General features: G+C 40.9%; 1 protein-coding gene across 7 annotated transcripts in view; it reads right to left on the minus strand.

Annotated features, from left to right (window-relative positions):
* LOC105494697 (zinc finger MYM-type containing 4) overlaps positions 1-17987 on the minus strand; it is a 160181-nt gene that overhangs the window by 132075 nt on the left and 10119 nt on the right. Inside the window, exon 2 of one of the 7 annotated variants that reach the window (XM_071096170.1) lies at positions 4357-4502. The exons of the other annotated variants lie outside the window; for them this stretch is intronic. The gene's annotated coding sequence lies outside the window, so the exon portion shown is untranslated. The remainder of the gene's footprint in view (positions 1-4356; positions 4503-17987) is intronic. 7 annotated transcript variants of the gene reach the window in all.

A 17987-nucleotide genomic window follows, 5' to 3' on the forward strand; every position in this document is an offset into this window, starting at 1 on the left:
GCCCGGCTAATTTTTTGTATTTTTAGTAGAGACGGGGTTTCACTGTATTAGCCAGGATGGTCTCAATCTCCTGACTGTGATCCGCCTGCCTCGGCCTCCCAAAGTGCTGGGATTACAGGTGTGAGCCACCGCACCTGGCCTGATTCTTAAATAATTCAAGTGTTTCACAGAATGGAAGGCTAAAAAAAGTATGTTTATTCCCACTTCCTAGCATTGACCTCCAGGGCTCCCATGACACTACCCTTGACTTCTACTCTTTCTCCTTTGCTTCGAGAAATTACCACCTTGGATATGCTATAGGTATTTCATGTGCGTTAGCCTATCGAAACTTACTGAAACAGAATTAGATACTATCTGTATTTCCATTTAATCCATTAAAAAAAAAAAAACAGCCGGGTGCAGCAGCTCATGCCTGTCATCTTAGCACTTTGGGAGGCCGAGGCAGATGAATCACCTGAGGTCAGGAGTTCAACACCAGCCTGATCAACATGGCAAAACCCCTTATCTCTATTAAAAATACAAATATTAGCCAGCTGTGGTGGCACGTTGCCTGTAATCTCAGCTACTCAGGAGGCGGAGGCAGTAGAATCTCTTGAACCTGGGAGGCCGAGGTTGCAGTGAGCCAAGATCCTGCCACTGCACTCCAGCCTGGGTGACACAGCGAGACTCCATCTCAAAAACAAAAACAAAAACCACGTTAATGGCATGGTATGGTGGTTCACACCTGTAGTCCTAGCACTTTGGGAGGCTGAGGCAGGAGGATCATTTGAGCCCAGGACTTTGAGACCAGCCTAAGTAACACAGAAAGACTCTGTCTCTACAAAAAATAGAGAAAAAAAAATTAGCCAAGCATGGTGGCGTGCACCTGTAGTCCCAGCTACTCAGGAGGCTGAGGTGGGAGGGTTGCTTGAGCCTGGGGGTTAGAGGCTGTAGAAAGTCATGATCACGCCACCATACTCCAGCTTGGGTGACAGAGCAAGAACCTGTCTCAAAAACAACAACAACAAAAAAAGAAAAACAAAAACAGTTAATGGTATCACAGACATGATTCTATTATGGTAGCAGTACCTACTCTACAATACTTCACTTTCTCCCTCATGTTCTATTTCAGAAGGTCTAGAATAGACAAGGCCTGGGCATTTTCATATTGTAAAGGCGGGAAGGCGGGTGGGGAAGTGGGGGAACTCCCCTGGGAGTTCTAAAGCACATTGTTAATTAAAACAACTAAACTGCAGGGCACGGTGGCTCACGCCTATAATCTAAGCACTTTGGGAGGCTGAGGCGAGCGGATCACCTGAGGTCAGCCTAGCTAACATGATGAAACCTCGTCTCTACTAAAAATACAAAAAACTTAGCTGGGCATGGTGGCAGATGCATGTAATCCCAGCTATTCGGGAGGGTGAGGCAGGAGAACTGCTTGAATCCAGGAGGTGGAGGTTGCAGCCGCCTGAGACCATGCTGTTGCACTCCAGGCTGGGCAACAGAGCAAGACTCTGTCTCAAAAAAAACAACTAAACCGCTGCACTATGTGGTATATGCCCATAGCTCCAGTTACTCGGGAGGCTGAGGCAGGAGGATCACTCGAGCCCAGGAGTTCTGGGCTATAGTGTGCTAGCTATGCCAATTTGGTGTCTGTACAATGTAAGACTTCAATATGGTAACCTCCCAAGTGCAGGAGACCACCAAGTTACCTAAGGAGGAGTGAACTGGCTCAGGTCAGAAACGGAGCAGTTCAAAACTCCCATGCTGATCAGTAGTGGGGTCACGCCTGTGAATAGCTACTGTATTCCAGCCTGGGCAACATACCAAGACCCTGTGTCTAAAACTAAAACAAAAGCAAAAGACTAAACCAAGATAAGCTTTCTCTTAGGTCTTCTGATGCTATCTGTCTGCTGATTTCTACAAAATTAAATTTGTGTGTCTGAATGTCTGTGTGCATATTCACTCGCCTCAATCTCTATCTTGGGCTTCAGTTCCCAACTAACTTTAGAATTGCTTTTACTTGTAAGACTTAAATAAAAATACTATGGTATCAAAGCAAGAATGTGGTGCAAAAAGGGCCTGCTAAATAGTAACAATCACGGCCTGGCATGGTAGCTCACACCTGTAATCCCAGCACTTTGGGAGGCCAAGGTGGGTTGGATCACCTGAGGTCAGGAGTTCAAGACCAGCCTGACCAACTCATGGTGAAACCTTGTATCTACTAAAAACACAAAAACTAGACAGGCGCAGTGGCAGGTATAATCCCAGCTACTTGGGAGGCTGAGGCAGGAGAATCGCTTGAACTCAGGAGGCATAGGTTGCAGTGAGCTGAGGTCGCACCATTGCACTCCAGCCTGGCTGACAAGAGTGAAACTCTGTCTTAAAAAAAAAAAAAAAAGAAAAATGTAACAATCACTACCACTACTATTATTGATAATAACTATAGCTATGTCTGGAGACAAAGGGGAAAAAAAAGAAAAAGCTGGTTCTTGAAGGAAGAACAGGTAGGAACACATCTGCAGACAGAAAAAATAAAATGCTAAAAGGCACAGAAGTTCGATATGACACAAAAAGCATAATCCATTAAAAAAATTGATAAAGTAGACTTCATCAAAATAAAAATTTTCTGCTCTTTGAAAAACACTTAAGAAAATGAAGCTGATGTGGGAGGGTCACTTTAGGCCAGAAATATGAGACCAGCCTAAGCAACAAAGCAAGACCCGGCACCCTATTTCTGCAAAAAAAGAAAGTGAAGACAAGCCATAAACTGGGAGAAAATTATTTTCAAAACATTAATAAAGGATGTGTATTCAAAATATATAAAGAACTCTCAAAACACAATATAAGAAGACATACAGTATTTATATGATCCAGTAATCCTACTCCTTTTTACCCAAGAAAAATGAAAACATGTTTACATAAAAACCTATAGACAAGAAATTCAGGCTGAATTTTTCTGTTAAAAAGAAAACATTACTGAAGACATTACTCAGTGAAGAATCACATCTGAAATTACCTTTAGAATCAGGACTAGAAAATGTTGTTTCTTGGCAGATGCAGTAATATTCTCTCCATTTAATAATAGAACATACTTAACTAATCATATTCTCTGATCAATCACATTAGAATTATCTGTATTTTCCTTTGTCACAACCCTTATTTCTTTTACTCATATATATCTTTTTGTAATCTGCCTCAAATTCATTGTGGAAAGAATTAAATTTGAAAAACTATATATGAGAAGAAATTAGGCCCAACATAATAAGCATCTTCCTTTCATTAAGTCTTTCTGGGAATGAAATATCTTGCTTTAAATTTTCTTTCTAACAGCAAATTGTTAAAGGTAGTGTGTTCTTGTTAAAAATACAGTATATTTTTGGCCAGGTGCGGTGGCTGCAATCCCAGCACTTCGGGAGGCAGAGGCAGAGGCAGGTGGATCGCTTGAGCTCAGGAGTTCGAGACCAGCCTGGGCAACAGGAAGAAACTCCATCTCTACTAAAAATAGAAAAATTCGAGAGGCGTGGTAGTGCGTGTCTGTAGTCCCAGCTACTCCGACACTGCGACGGGATGATCACAGGAGCCCAGGATGCAGAGGATGATCACCTGAGCCCAGGATACAGTGAGCTGAGATTGTACTAGACCACTACACTCCAGCCTGGGCCACAGAGAGAGACCTTGACTCAAAAAAAAAAAAAAAAGTATATTTTTTAAAAACCTATAGGCAAATGTTTATAGTGATTTTATTCATAATCACCAAAAACTAGAAACAACATAAATATCTTTCAACTGATTGAATAATCAAATTCAGTACATCCACACAATGAACTATTAGTAAGACACATGCAACATGGATAAATCTCAAACACATGATGCTAAGTGAAAAAAGCCAAACTCAAAGGCAACACACTGTAAAGTATGATTAACATGATCTTCTGAAAAGGGAAAACTATAGAATAGAAAACAGATTGAGTGGCTGCTAGAGGCAGAGGATGGGGAAACGCTGGCTATAAAGGGGCATAAAAGAATCTGAGGGGTGATGAAAATGTACTGCATCTTGATTATAGTGCTAGTTACACCACAATATGCATTTATCAAACCTTACAGAACCGTATAATAAAAGGATGAATTTTACTCTATATAAATTATACTGCAATAAACCTTATTTCAAAAATATTTATCACATGCCTGAACCAGTTAATTTAATTTATACAGAACTAGAGCTACAGACAGAAACTACATATAATGCTATTTGGTTTAGCTTCTTTTTTAAAAATAACAGCTTTATTGAGATATAATTCAAATGCCACATAACTCATCAATCTAAATTGCACAATTCAATTGTGTTTAGTATATTCAGAGTTGTACAACCATTACCACAATCAATTCTAGAATATTTTCATCCAGTCAGGCATGGTGGCTCGTTCCTATAGTCCCAACACACTTTGGAAGGCCGAGGCAGGAAGATTGTTTGAGGTCAGGAGTTCAAGACCAGCCTAGGCAACACAGCAAGACCCCAATCTCTACAAAAAATAAAAAATGAAAAATAAGCCAGGCATGGTGGCATGCACCTATAGTCCTACCTATTGGAGAGGCAGGAGGATCCCTTGAGCTCAGGAGTTCAAGGCTGCAGTGAGCTATGATTGCACCACTGCACCCCAGCCTGGGTGACAGAGTCGGATCCTATCTCTAAAAAAATAAAAACTAACTAAATAAATAAAATCAGGAAACAGAACTGTACATGTCTGTACATGTGATATCAACCATGTAAAAACATACACCTGCAAAGAAATATCCTAGAAAGAAATATGCTAAGCATAAGTATAATCAGTAGTTATGGGTGAATAAAATATGATTTTTAAAAAGACAAGAAAACTGGAAAGTCAGTCCAGGCGAGATTGCTTACATCTGTAATCCCAGCACTTTGGCAGGCCAAGGCAGGTGGATCACTTGAGGTCAGGAATTCAAGGCCAGCCTGGCCAACATGGAGAAACCCCGACTCTACTAAAAATACAAAAATTAGCTGGGCATGGTAGTGCGCATCTGTAATCTCAGCTACTCCAGAGGCTGAGGTGGGAGAATCACTTGAGCCTGGGAACCAGGGGTTGCAGTTAGTTGAGATCACGCCACTGCACTCCAGCCTGGGCAACCGAGCGAGACTCCATCTCAACAAAAAAAAAGAAAGAAAACTGGCAAGTCAATCACTATGATATATTATCATAATTTATATAAGTGAATGGTATGAAAAGCAGCTATTATATATAGAATACAACAATCTAAAAAGGTCTTTAGGATATATGGTAAAAGTATCTAGACCAGTGATATTCAACCAGGGGCAATTTTGTTCCCCAGAAGATACTGGTAATGTCTGGAGATCTTTTTAGTTACCACAACTAGTGGGGCAGTGCTACCGACATCTTAGTTGATAGTGGGTTAAGTATGCAGCTGAATATCCCACAATGCACAAGACAATACCCCACAACAAAGAATTACCTGGTCCATAATGCCAATAGTGCCAACGTTGAGAACCCCTGATTTAGACTACACTGTAGGTGTTAAATAATCACCAATTTTTAAATCAATAGAGTGATCTAAAGTAAGGAAATAATAGCTTCCTCTTTCATCCCAACCACTGCATATTCCTTCCCCAGTTTTCCTATCTCAATTAATGGTGCCACCAACTATCTAGCACTGACCCTGCTACCTAGGGGTCAGAGGTCTTATTTCACTACATTTATCAACAAGTCCTATTGACTGTACCTCCAAAATATATCCCAACCAATTCTCATCATCTACACCCTACTCCAATGATTACTTTCATACCTGAATTATACCAATAGCTTCCAAACTGACCCTCTGTTTTCCATCTTGCTCCCTGAAGTTCACCTCATACACAGGAGCCAAAAGAATCTTTTTAAGAGATCATACTCTTTAGATCATACACAAAAACCAACATGCTCAGAGGATTATCTATTCTTCCTACCTCAATCACTATCATATTATCTTATGCTGTCCTGTTTTCTTCATTACCTAAAATTATTTTCTCTATTTCTTTTTTATTTTCTATCTTACCCCCACCATTAGCACAAATCTTAACTTCCTTATTATTCTTTGTCCAGCACTTGGAACCATGTCTGACACATGCCCTAAATATTTGTTCAATGAATGAATCTCTCCTATACTAATGGACTATTTGTTCTACAGGAGACAGAGTAACAATAAATCTGTGCAGGAAGGAGACTGTATCTCCTAAAGTGAACTGACATTCCCAATTTTAGTCAGCCAGGACACAAATTATAGGTCATGAAGGTCCTTGGAAGAAAGGGGAAAAAAAGTAAGTTATTTCTCCCAGATTTCAACCTGCTTCCAAGCTTCAAAGAAAAGATGCCCTCTGCTCACCATGAGACGACTGAAAGCTCAGCAAGTAGATGCTGCCTATTTCTCCTAGATCAGCCACACATAAAACATACATAAACACATACATATTTGTTCTGCAATTCCCTACTATACTAAGCTTTTAATAAAGTTTTGTTTTAAAATAATCACAGCCTGGTCTCAGCTGTGCTGGGTGGAATTAGGCAAAGATTCTGTCCACACAGAGGCTGGGGGCACGAGCAGGGCCTCTACCAAAGCTAGTGTGATAATAGCAAAGATAATCAGAAAGAAACTCTCCCACAAAGAAAAAGTAAATTTCTGATGAGTCAGAGTTTTAAGGCAAGCTGCCTTTTGCCACAGGAAGAAACTCTGACCAGTAACCACCTTAGAGAACTGGAATAATACGGGAGCCAACTTGTTACCTCAGAGATAAACATATTTTCATTTTAGAAGAAAAACCTGTCTCCAGTGTATAAAAATGAATGGGGCAGAGGAAACAGTAAAGAAGGGAGTGTGAAAAGAAGAGTTGTAAAAGCAAGGAAAGTCAAAAGACAAAACATGCAAAATGAGTACCAGAACTAAGGTGGTGGCAGTAGAAAATCAAAAAGGTGGCCGAGCGCCGTGGCTCACACCTGTAATCCCAGCACTTTGGGAGGCCAAGGCGGGCGGATCATGAGGTCAGGAGATCGAGACCATCCTGGCTAACACGGTAAAACCCCGTCTCTACTAAAAATATAAAAAATGAGCCAGGCGAGGTGGCGGGCGCCTGTAGTCCCAGCTATTCAAGAGGCTGGGGCAGGAGAATGGCGTGAACCCGGGAGGCGGAGCTTGCAGTGAGCCGAGATCACGCCACTGCACTCCAGCCTGGGCTACAGAGCAAGACTCCGTCTCAAAAAAAAAAAAAGAAAAAAGAAAATCAAAAAGGTTTTCAAAATCATACCTGATGTAGTATCAACAAGATTTAGCAATTAAAACTAAATAGTAAGGGAAAGGGAAGAACAAAAGATGCCTCACAGGTTTCTAACTTGGGTGACTAGAAGCCAATAACTAACAGAGATTATATCTGAAGAATAACAGACTGGGGCTGCAGAAAGCTATGATCTTGCCACTGCATTCCATCCTGGGCAACACAGCAAGACTGTCTCTAAAATAAAAATAAAAATAGGCCGGGAGTGGTGGCTCACATCTGTAATCCCAGCATTTTGGGAGGCCAAGGCAGGCAGACCACGAGGTCAGGAGTTCGAGACCAGCCTGACCAACATGGTGAAACCCCATCTCTACTAAAAATACAAAAATTAGCCAGGGATGGTGGTGCATGCCTGTAATCCCAGCTACATGGGAGGTTGAGGCAGGAGAATCGCTTGAACCCAGGAGATGGAGGTTGCAGTGAGCCGAGATCGCGCCACTGCACTCCAGCCTGGGTGACAGAGCGAGACTCCATCCCCAAAAAAATAAAATAAAATAAAAATAAAATAAATAAATAGGAAAAATAACCAGATGAGAAGGGGAGGGCACTAGGTGTGTGAGCAAGTAATTGGCAGGGAAGAAGGAAGTAAGAGTTCAGTTGTAGACACTGAATTTGCAGTATTTGTGTGACAGCAAAAACACAAGATTTTTAGTTTTAAAGACAAAAACAGAAGCAAGGAAGTAAAATGGAAATCACATAATGTACTTAATGGGTAGATCCTAAAACTACTACTATAAGCCAGTGGCTGATGCCTGTAATCCCAGCACTTTGGGAGGCCAACGCAGGAGGATCACTTGAGGCCAGGCGTTCAAGGCCAGCCTGGGCAATATAGCAAGACTTCATCTCTTAAAAAACATTAAGTGAAAAAAAAAAATTAAGTAAAACCACTACTGTAGAAGAGATTGCCCAAAAAAATAGAAGCTGAGGGAATAACACTTACTGAGCATGCAAAAAGAGCAATTCAAGAGAACCATGAGAATGCCATCTCATAAAACAAGGAAAAAGTCGAGGAAGGAAGGGCAACAGAAATAAGAAAGGTCAAATAAAGATCTAAGAAAAGTCAAATAAAATAATATCTGAAAAGCATCCATTAGATTTGGTGATTATTAGATTATTTCAGTGTTCTTAAAGAGAAGAATTTCAGTGCCAAAACAGAAAGATAAGCTAGGGCCAGGCAGGGTAGTTCACACCTATAATCTTTGGGAGGCAGAGGTGGAGGACTGCTTGAGCCCAGGAGTTCAAGACCAGCCTGGACAACATATGGAGACGCTCTCTCTCCAAAAAAAAAAAAAAAAAAAAAAAAAATTAGATAGCCAGGCATGGGGGTATTGTCTGTGGTCCTAGCTGCTCAGGTGGGTGAGGTGGGAGGATTGCTTGAGCCCAGGAGGTCAAGGCTTCCGTGAGCTGTGATCATGCCACTGCCTTCCAGCCTGGGCAACAGACTCTTAAAAAAAAAAAAAAAAAAAAAAAAAAAGGCAGACAGAGGCAGGCAGGCCCAGGAGTGAATGGGAAATAAGCAACTTATACCATCTCAGAAAGATTCTAACTTCAAAAAGCTTGTCTGAGTTCAGGCTGTGATCTCCAGATACCATTTTCCACCGAAAGGTACTGAGGCTTCTTGCAAAACAGGTTAATTCCAAGTCTGAGGTAGTATATGTATAGATGAGCCTGGTTCTGTTTTCTTGGCAGACAGGGAGGAATCTTTCAAGGACTATTGGAGTTAAGTCAAAAGGATACGGGTGTTTCAGTATTTTTTTCTTCTTGATACTAATGTAATTGAAATTGTTTTCTTAATTTCCTTTTGGGATTGTTCATTTAGAGTGTATATAAATACAACTGATTTTTGTGTGTTGATGCTGTATCCTGCAACTTTACTGAATTTCTTACTAACTTGCAAAGTTTTGTTTTGTTTTGTTTTTGGTGTAGTTTTAGGGTATTCTACATACAAGATCATGTTATCTTTAAATAGAGACAGTTTTACTTCTTCCTTTCCAATTTGAATGCTTTTTATTTCCTTTTTCTTGCTTACCTTCTGGCTAGAACTTTTTTTTTTTTGAGATGGAGTCTCGCTCTGCCGCCCAGGCTGGAGCGCAGTGGCTGGATCTCAGCTTACTGCAAGCTCCACCTCCCAGGTTTATGCCATTCTCCTGCCTCAGCCTCCCGAGTAGCTGGGACTACAGGCACCCGCCACCAAGCCTGGCTAGTTTTTTGTATTTTTTTAGTAGAGACGGGGTTTCACCGTGTTAGCCAGGATGGTCTCGATTTCCTGACCTCGTGATCCGCCCGTCTCGGCCTCCCAAAGTGCTGGGACTACAGGCTTGAGCCACGGCACCCAGCCTAGAACTTCTAATACTACACTGAATAGACATGGTGAAAGAAGGCATCCTCATCTTGTTCCTGATCTAAGGATAAAATCTCTCAGCTTTCATCACTGAATATGATGTAAGCAATGATGTTTCATGGGTAGCCTTTATCATGTTGAGGAAATTCCCCTCTTTTCCTAATTTATTAAAATGCTTTTACAAAGGAAAGGATGTTGGCTTTTCTTTAATGCTTTCTCTGCATCAACTGAGATGATGTAGTTATTCCTCAGTATCTGTGGGGGACTGGACCCTAGACCCCCCAAAGATATCAACATCCTTGAACGCTCAAGTCCCTTATATATAGTATTTGCATATAACCTACACATATCCTCCTATACAATTTAAATCATCTCTAGATTACTTATAACACCTAATACAATGCAAATACTATGTAAACAGTTGTTATACTATATTTTTAAATTTTGTATTTTTTTTTCCTCTGGTCCTTGATTCAGGAATAAATTTGTATTATCTTTTGTTTTTTCCCCCCCAAATATCTTTGATCTGCAGCTGGTTGAATCTGCAGATGTGGAACCCACAGATACAAAGGACTATAGTGAGTTCTTTTTTTTTCTTCATTCTCCTAATATGGTGGATTATATTGACAGATACTTGAGAATGAATTTAACCAAAGAAGCAGAAGACTTGTACATTAAAAGACTTGTACAAAACATTGCTGAAAGAAATAAAAGAAGATCAAAATAAATGGAAAGACATCCCATGTTCACAGACAGGAGGACTTAACATTGTTAATATGACAGTAACTACCCCGATTTACAAATTCAATTTGATCCCTGTCAAAATCCTAATAACTCTTTTTTCAGAAATAGGAAAAAGCCATCCTAAATTTCACGTGCAATTTCAGCACATCCCAAATAGCCAAAACAATCTTGAAAAAAAAAATTTGATGACTCCTACTTCCTAATTTCAAACCTACTACAAAGCTACAGTAATCAAAACAGTGTAGTACACAAGAACAGGCACATAGACAAATAGAACAGAACTGAAAGTCTAGAAATAAACTCTCACATTTGTCGTTGTTATGGTCTGAATGTTTGTATCCCTCCTCCCCAGATTCATAAGTTGAAGCCTTAACTCCCCATGTAATAATACTTGGAGAGGGGGACTTTAAAAGGTAATTAGCTAGATGAGGTAGTGAGAGTGGAGCTCTCATGATGTGATTAATGCCCTTCTAAGAAGAAACACCAGAAAGCTTACACTCTCTCTCACCTCACAAACACTAAGAAATCACATGAGCACAAAGCAAGGTAGTGGCTACCTAAAAGCCAAGAGAAAAGGCCTGAAAATAAAACCTACCTCGTGGGCACTTTGATCTTGGACTTCCCAGCCTCCTGAAACGTAAGAAATAAATGTGTTGTTTAAGCCACCCAGACTATGATACTGTGTTACGGCAGCCCAAACTGACTGATAAAATGGTCAACTGACTTTCAACAAGGTTGTCAAGACCACTCAATGGGGAAAGAACCAACAGGCTCTTCAACAAAGGGTGCTACGAAAACTGGATATCCATACACAAAATATTGAAACTGGACACTTACTTTGTACCATAAACAAAAATTAACTCAAGATGGATTAAAGACCTAAATTAAAGACCTAAACACTAAAACTCTTAGAAGAAAACATAGGGAAAAATCTACATGAACTTAGATTTGGCAACAGCATCTTAAATATGATACCAAAAGCACAAGCTACAAAAGAAAACTACAAATTGGACTTCATTAAAATTTAAAATTTTGTGCATCAAGGCCACTATCACGAGGGTGAAAAGACAATCTACAGAATGAGAAAAAAATTTGTAAACTATTTATGTGGTAAGAGTTTAATATTTAGAATATAAAAACAATTCCTAAAACTCAACAACAAAAAGACAAGCAACCCAACAATGCACAAAGAACTTAAATAACATTTCTCCAGAGAACCTATACGAAAGGCCAATAAGCACATGAAAAAATGTTCAGCATCATTAGTCACTGGAAAAACTCAAATCCAAGCCACAATAAGATACCACTTCAAGGCCGGGCGCAGTGGCTCACGCCTGTAATCCCAGCACTTTGGGTAGGCCGAGGCAGGTGGATCACGAGGTCAGGAGATCAAGACCATCCTCGCTAACATGGTAAAACCCCATCTCTACTAAAAATACAAAAAAAATTGGCCAGGTGTGGCAGCGGGCACCTGTAGTCCTAGCCACTCGGGAGGCTGAGGTAGGAGAATGGCGTGAACCCAGGAGGCAGAGCTTGCAGTGAGCCGAGATCGCGCCATTGCACTCCAGCCTGGGCGACTGAGCAAGACTTCGTCTCAAAAAAAAAAAAAAAAAAAAAAAGATACCACTTCACACACACTAGGACAGTTATTAACCAAAAATAAAATACTCTGAAAGGCCTAGGCAGGTAGATCGCTTGAGGTCAGGAGTTCAAGACTAGTCTGGCCAACACAGTGAAACCCCATCTCTAGTAAAACTACAAAAAAATTAGCCAGGCATGATGGCACACACCGGTAATCCCAGCTACTTGGGAGGCTGAGGCAGAATCACCTGAATCCAGAAGGTGAAGGGTGGAGGTTACAGTGAGCTGAGATGGCACCACTGCACTCCAAAGCCTCGGTGACAGAGTAAGACTCTGTCTCAAAACAAACAAACAAACAAACAAAAAACAGAAAATAACAAGTATTGGCGAGGATATAGAAAAGCTGGAATCCTCATGCATTGCTGGTGCGAATGGAAAATGCTACAGCCCCTGTGCAAAAGGTTCCTCAAAAAGATAAACACAGGCTGGGCGTGGTGGCTCACACCTATAATCCCAGCACTTTGAGATGCCAAGGCAGGTGCATCGCTTGAGCTCAGGAGTGCAAGACCAGCTTTGGTAACATGGCCAAACCCTGTCTCTATAAGAAAAACAAAAATTAGCTGGGCATAGTGTTGCACATCTGTAGCCCCAGCTACTTGCGGAGCTGAGGTGGGAGGACAGCTTAAATTAGGAAGGTAGAGGCTGCAGTGAGCCATGATCACACAACTGCACTCCAGCCTGGGCAACAAAGTGAGACCCTGTCTCAAAAAATGAATAAATAAATAAGGATAAACAGAATTCCCATATAACCCAGCAAATCCACTTCTAGGTATATACCTGTACTAGTCTGTTTAGTCTTGCTGTAACAGAATACCTGAGGTTGAGTAATTTATAAAGAAAAGAGGTTTATGTAGCTCACAATTCTGGTGGCTGGGAAGTCAAAAAGCATGGCACTGGTGTCTGCTTAGTTTTTGGTGAGGGCCATGTGCTGCACCACAGCATGGAAAAGCAGAAAGGCAAGGGGGCAAAGAGGCACACAAAAGGTGGAACCTTGCTTATAACAACTCATTAGGGCAGTGTCCCCATGATCCAAACACCTCCCACTAGGCCCCACCTCCTAATACTGCCATATTGGAAATCAAATTTTAACATGAATTTTAAAAGAAACACATTAAAACCATCGCAATACAAGAAGGAATTGAAAGCAAGGATCCAAACACACACTATACACCAATGTTTATAGCAACATTATTCATAATAGCCAAAAGGTGTCTATTGATGGATAAATGTATAAACAAAACGTATATGCACACAATGGAATATTTTGCAGTCATAAAAAGGAATGAGAAGTTCTGATACATACTATAACTGGATGAACCTTGAAAATATGCTAAGCGAAATAAGTCAGACACCAAAGGACAAATATTTTATGAGTCCACTTACATGAAATATCTAGAATAGGCAACTTCACAGACACAGAAAGTAATTTAAAGTTTACCAGAGGCTGGGGTGAGGGACCACGCAGAGTTACTATATAATGTGTAGAGAATGGTGATGATTGTACAATATTGTTTATGTACTTTATGCCACTGAATTATACACTTAAAGTTGTTAAAATGGTAGAGGTTATATTATATGTATATTTATTATATGATTTGCTTTTTGACAAGTTATAAATTGCACAAAATTAAGGGGGTACATAGTAGTGTTTTATACATAGGTATGTATACAGTGTGGAGTGACTGAATCAAGCAAATTAGCATATCCATCACCTTAAATACTTATTTACACCACCTAACTACAACTTTCTACTCTTGGACCAATATCTTCCTGTCCCTCCCTTCCATCCCCCATGCTCTGGTAACTATAATTCTACTCTCTGCTTCTATGAATTCTATTGTTTTAGATTCCACATTAAATGACAAGATGCAGTTTTTGTGTTCCTGCGCCTGGCTTACTGTACTTTGTTATGTACATTTTAACACATTTTTTTAAACTTAATTTTTTTTTTTTTTTTGAGATGGAGTCTTGCTCTGTCACCCAGGCTGGAGTGCAGTGGCACTATCTCAGCTCACTGCAACCTCCGCCTCCTGGGTTCAAGCGATTCTCCTGACTCAGCCTCCTGAGTAGCTGGGATTACAGGCATGTGCCACCACACCCGGCTAATTTTTTGTATTTTTAGTAGAGACAGCGTTTCACCGTGTTAGCCAGGATGGTCTTGATCTCCTGACCTCGTGATCCGCCCACATTGGCCTCTCAAAGTGCTAGGCTTGCATGCGTGAGCCACTGCACCCAATGGGTAATTTTTGAAACATAAAAAAAGGAATTTTTAAAAAGGATCGAACTGCCGACCTTGAAGACCATGTTGTGGGTTAAATTGTGGTCCCCAAGAGGTAGTTCCACCCAGATCATCAGAATATGACTTTATTTGGAATAAAGTTCTTTGCTGGTGTAGTTAATGTAAGGGTCTTGAAATGAGATCATCCTGAATTAGAGTGAGCCCTAAATCCAATGAAGAGTGTCCTTAGAAGAGACAGAAATGAAGATAAGACAGACAAAGAGAGAAGGCCATGTAAAGACAGAGGCAAAGACTGGAGTAATCTACCACAAATCAAGGAACACATGAAACCACCAGAGGCTCAAAGAGATGAGGAAGGATTCTTCCCTAAAGCCTTCAGAGAAAGCATGGCCTTGCCAACATCCTGATTTCAAACTTTTAGCCTCCAGAACTGTGAGATGATAAATGTCTGTAATTTTAAACCACCAAGTTTGTGGTAATTTCTTATGGCAAACCTAGGAAACTAATTCAGATTTTAGTACATGGAAGTGAAGTGCTGCTTTAATAGCTAAAAATGTGAAGGTGGGCCAGGCATGATGGCTTACGCCTGTAGTCCCAACATTTTGGGAGGCTGAGGTGTGAGGATTGCTTGAGCCCATGAGTTCAAGATCAGCCTGTTCAACATGGTAAAACACCATCTCTATTAAAAAATTTGTAAACAGGCCGGGCGCAGTGGCTCAAGCCCGTAATCCCAGCACTTTGGGAGGCCAAGACAGGCAGATCACGAGGTCAGGAGATCGAGACCATCCTGGCTAACACAGTGAAACCCTGTTTCTACTAAAAAATACAAAAAACTAGCCGGGCATGGTGGCGGGCCCCTGTAGTCCCAGCTACTCGGGAGGCTGAGGCAGGAGAATGGCGTGAACCCGGGAGGCGGAGCTTGCAGTGAGCTGAGATCGGGCCACTGCACTCCAGCCTGGGTGACAGAGCGAGACTCCGTCTCAAAAAAAAAAAAAAAAAAAAAAAATTGTAAACAAAGAAAGAAAAGAGAGAGAGAAGAAACAAAGAGAGAAAGAGAGAGAGAGGAAGGGAGGAAGGAAGGAAGGGAGGAAAAGAAAGAAAGGGAGGGAAGGGGAGGGAGAGGGAGGGAGGGAAAGGAAGGAAGGAGAAGGAGGAAAGAAGGAAGGAAGGAAGGAAGGGAGAGAGAGACAGAGGAAAGAAAGAAAAGAAGGAAAGAAAAAGAAATGAAGGAAGGAAGGAAGGAAAGAGCGAAAGAAAGAAAATGTAAAGGTGGCTTTGAAATTGGGTAATGGGCTGAAAGAGTTTTGAGATGCCTGATTTTAAAAAAATATACACTGCCTTAAAGACATGGTGGTAGAAACATTGATGTCAAAGGCAATTCTGGTTAGGGTTTAGAAGGATGTGATGAGCAACTAAGAGAAAGTTTCTGTAGTCTTAGAGAATACATACACAGAATCATGAACACTTTGGTTCTTATCAATATTTTGGTTAAGGATGCTTCTGTTGCTGTCTCAGAAGTAAATAAAGAATATGTGACTGGGAACTGGAAGAAAGGTGATCTATGTTATAAAGTGGCTGAATTATGTTCTACTGTTGGATAGAAAGGAGAATCTGGAAGGCATGAACCTGAATATTTAGCCTAGGAAATTTCCAAGCAAAGTGTTGAAGGTACAGCTTGGTTCCTCCTTGGTATTTATAGTAAAATACAAGAGGAAAGAGATAAATTGAAGAAGGAACTTTAAGCAAAAGGAAACAACGATTAATTGGGAGGTTCTCAGATTATTCAGAATACAAAGGAGGTAGAAATTAAGAAATTCACTGTTTAGAAAAGTGTGTTCTAGAGAGCAGGCCACATGGCTGGACAACCATATGCTGAAGATATTAGCAGTGTGACTCATGAATCCAATCAATCATCTCAATAGAAACGAGGAATGGAGATGGAGTTATCAGTAAGGAGCTGTGAAGAATCCTCTTGTCTAATGATATGGATCCCCTTGATATGTAAGGAGACTGACAAGGTTTTAAAGAATATCATACCAACAAAAATGCTATAAGCCTGTACTGAAAGGAACAGAGATGGGACAAAATTTTTTAAAGTGTCTAACTTCTGGGATTTTATAGGCAAGAAATGGGCTAATACAGCTACTCAATTGCAAACACGTGCACCCCTTTGGGGAAAAGTAAAAATGACTGAAGGCAAGCAGCATAGTGGAGGGTGGGGGTGGAGAAGAAACAGGCCCACAACAGTTGCAGAGTCTCCATGGGCCCAGAGGGCAGAGGATCAAGCCACAGATGATTATTTTCAGGCCCTGAAACCTAGAGAAATTTGTCCTGCTGAGTTTTGAACTTGCTTGAAACCAAAGATCCTTTATTCTTTCCATTTTCTTCCTTTTGAATGGGAATGTCTATCTTACAACTGTCTCATCCTCTCATCACTGTATTTTGGAAGCAGATACCTTGTTTTCTAGTTTCACAGGTGACAGATGGAGAATTTTGTCCCAGATGAATCATGCCAGGTCCATACTCTTACCTAATTTAGATGATTTAGACAATGAGATTTGAAACTTTTTGAGGTTATAATATTTGGAGATTTTGGACTTAAGAGTTCATGCTGTAGTCAGGCGTGGTGGCTCACACCTGTAATCCCAGCACTTTGGGAGGCCGGGGCGGGCAGATCGCGAGGTCAGGAGATGGAGACCGTCCTAGCTAACATGGTGAAACCTCGTCTCTACTAAAAATACAAAAAATTAGCCATGCATGGGGGCACGCACCTGTAGTCCCAGCTACCTGGGAGACTGAGGCAGGAAAATGGCTTAAACCCAGGATGCGGAGGTTGCAGTGAGCCGAGATTCCACCACTGCACTCCAGCCTGGGCGAGAGAGCGAAATTCCGTCTAAAAAAAAAACAAGAGTTCATGCTGTAATAGGTCAAGACTTTTGAGGATGTTGGGATGAGGTGAATTTATTTTACATATGGGATGTAAATGAAGTTTTAGGGGTCAAAAAAAACTGTAGTGGATTAAACTGTGGCTCCCAAAACTTATGTCCACCCAGAACCACAGTATGTGAGCAGACTAGATCTTTGGAGAGGTAATTATGGTAAGGATCTTGAGATGAGAACACCCAGGAATAAGGTAGACCCTAAGAGACAGAAAAGAAGACATAGAAAGAAGACCATGGAAAGATGAAGGCAAAGACAGGAGTTTTGCCGCCACAAGTCAAGGAATACCAACCAAGCCACAAGAAAATGGAAGAGATTCCATCCTGGCTAACACGGTGGAACCCTGTATCTACTAAAATTACAAAAAATTAGCCGGGCGTGGTGGCGGGCGCCTGTAGTCCCAGCTACTTGGGAGGCTGAGGCAGGAGAATGGTGTGAACCGGAGAGGTGGAGCTTGCAGTAAGCCGAGATCACGCCACTGCACTCCAGCCTGGGAGACAGAGCAAGACTCCATCTCAAAAAAAAAGAAAATGGAAGAGACGAGCAAAGATTCTTCCCTAGAACCTTGATTTTGGACTTCTAGCCTCTAAAACTGTGAGATAATTTCTGATGTTTTAAGCTACCAAGTATGTAGTAATTTTTTTGGCAGCCTTAGGAAACTAATTTAAGAGACCACCAATCATCAAAGATACAATAAATTGAACATCAAAATGACTATGATAAATCAGAATGTATCACATATATTAAAACTCATGGGTTCA

Source organism: Macaca nemestrina, chromosome 1, assembly GCF_043159975.1.
Source record: "Macaca nemestrina isolate mMacNem1 chromosome 1, mMacNem.hap1, whole genome shotgun sequence".
In the NCBI taxonomy this organism is placed as follows: domain Eukaryota; kingdom Metazoa; phylum Chordata; class Mammalia; order Primates; family Cercopithecidae; genus Macaca; species Macaca nemestrina.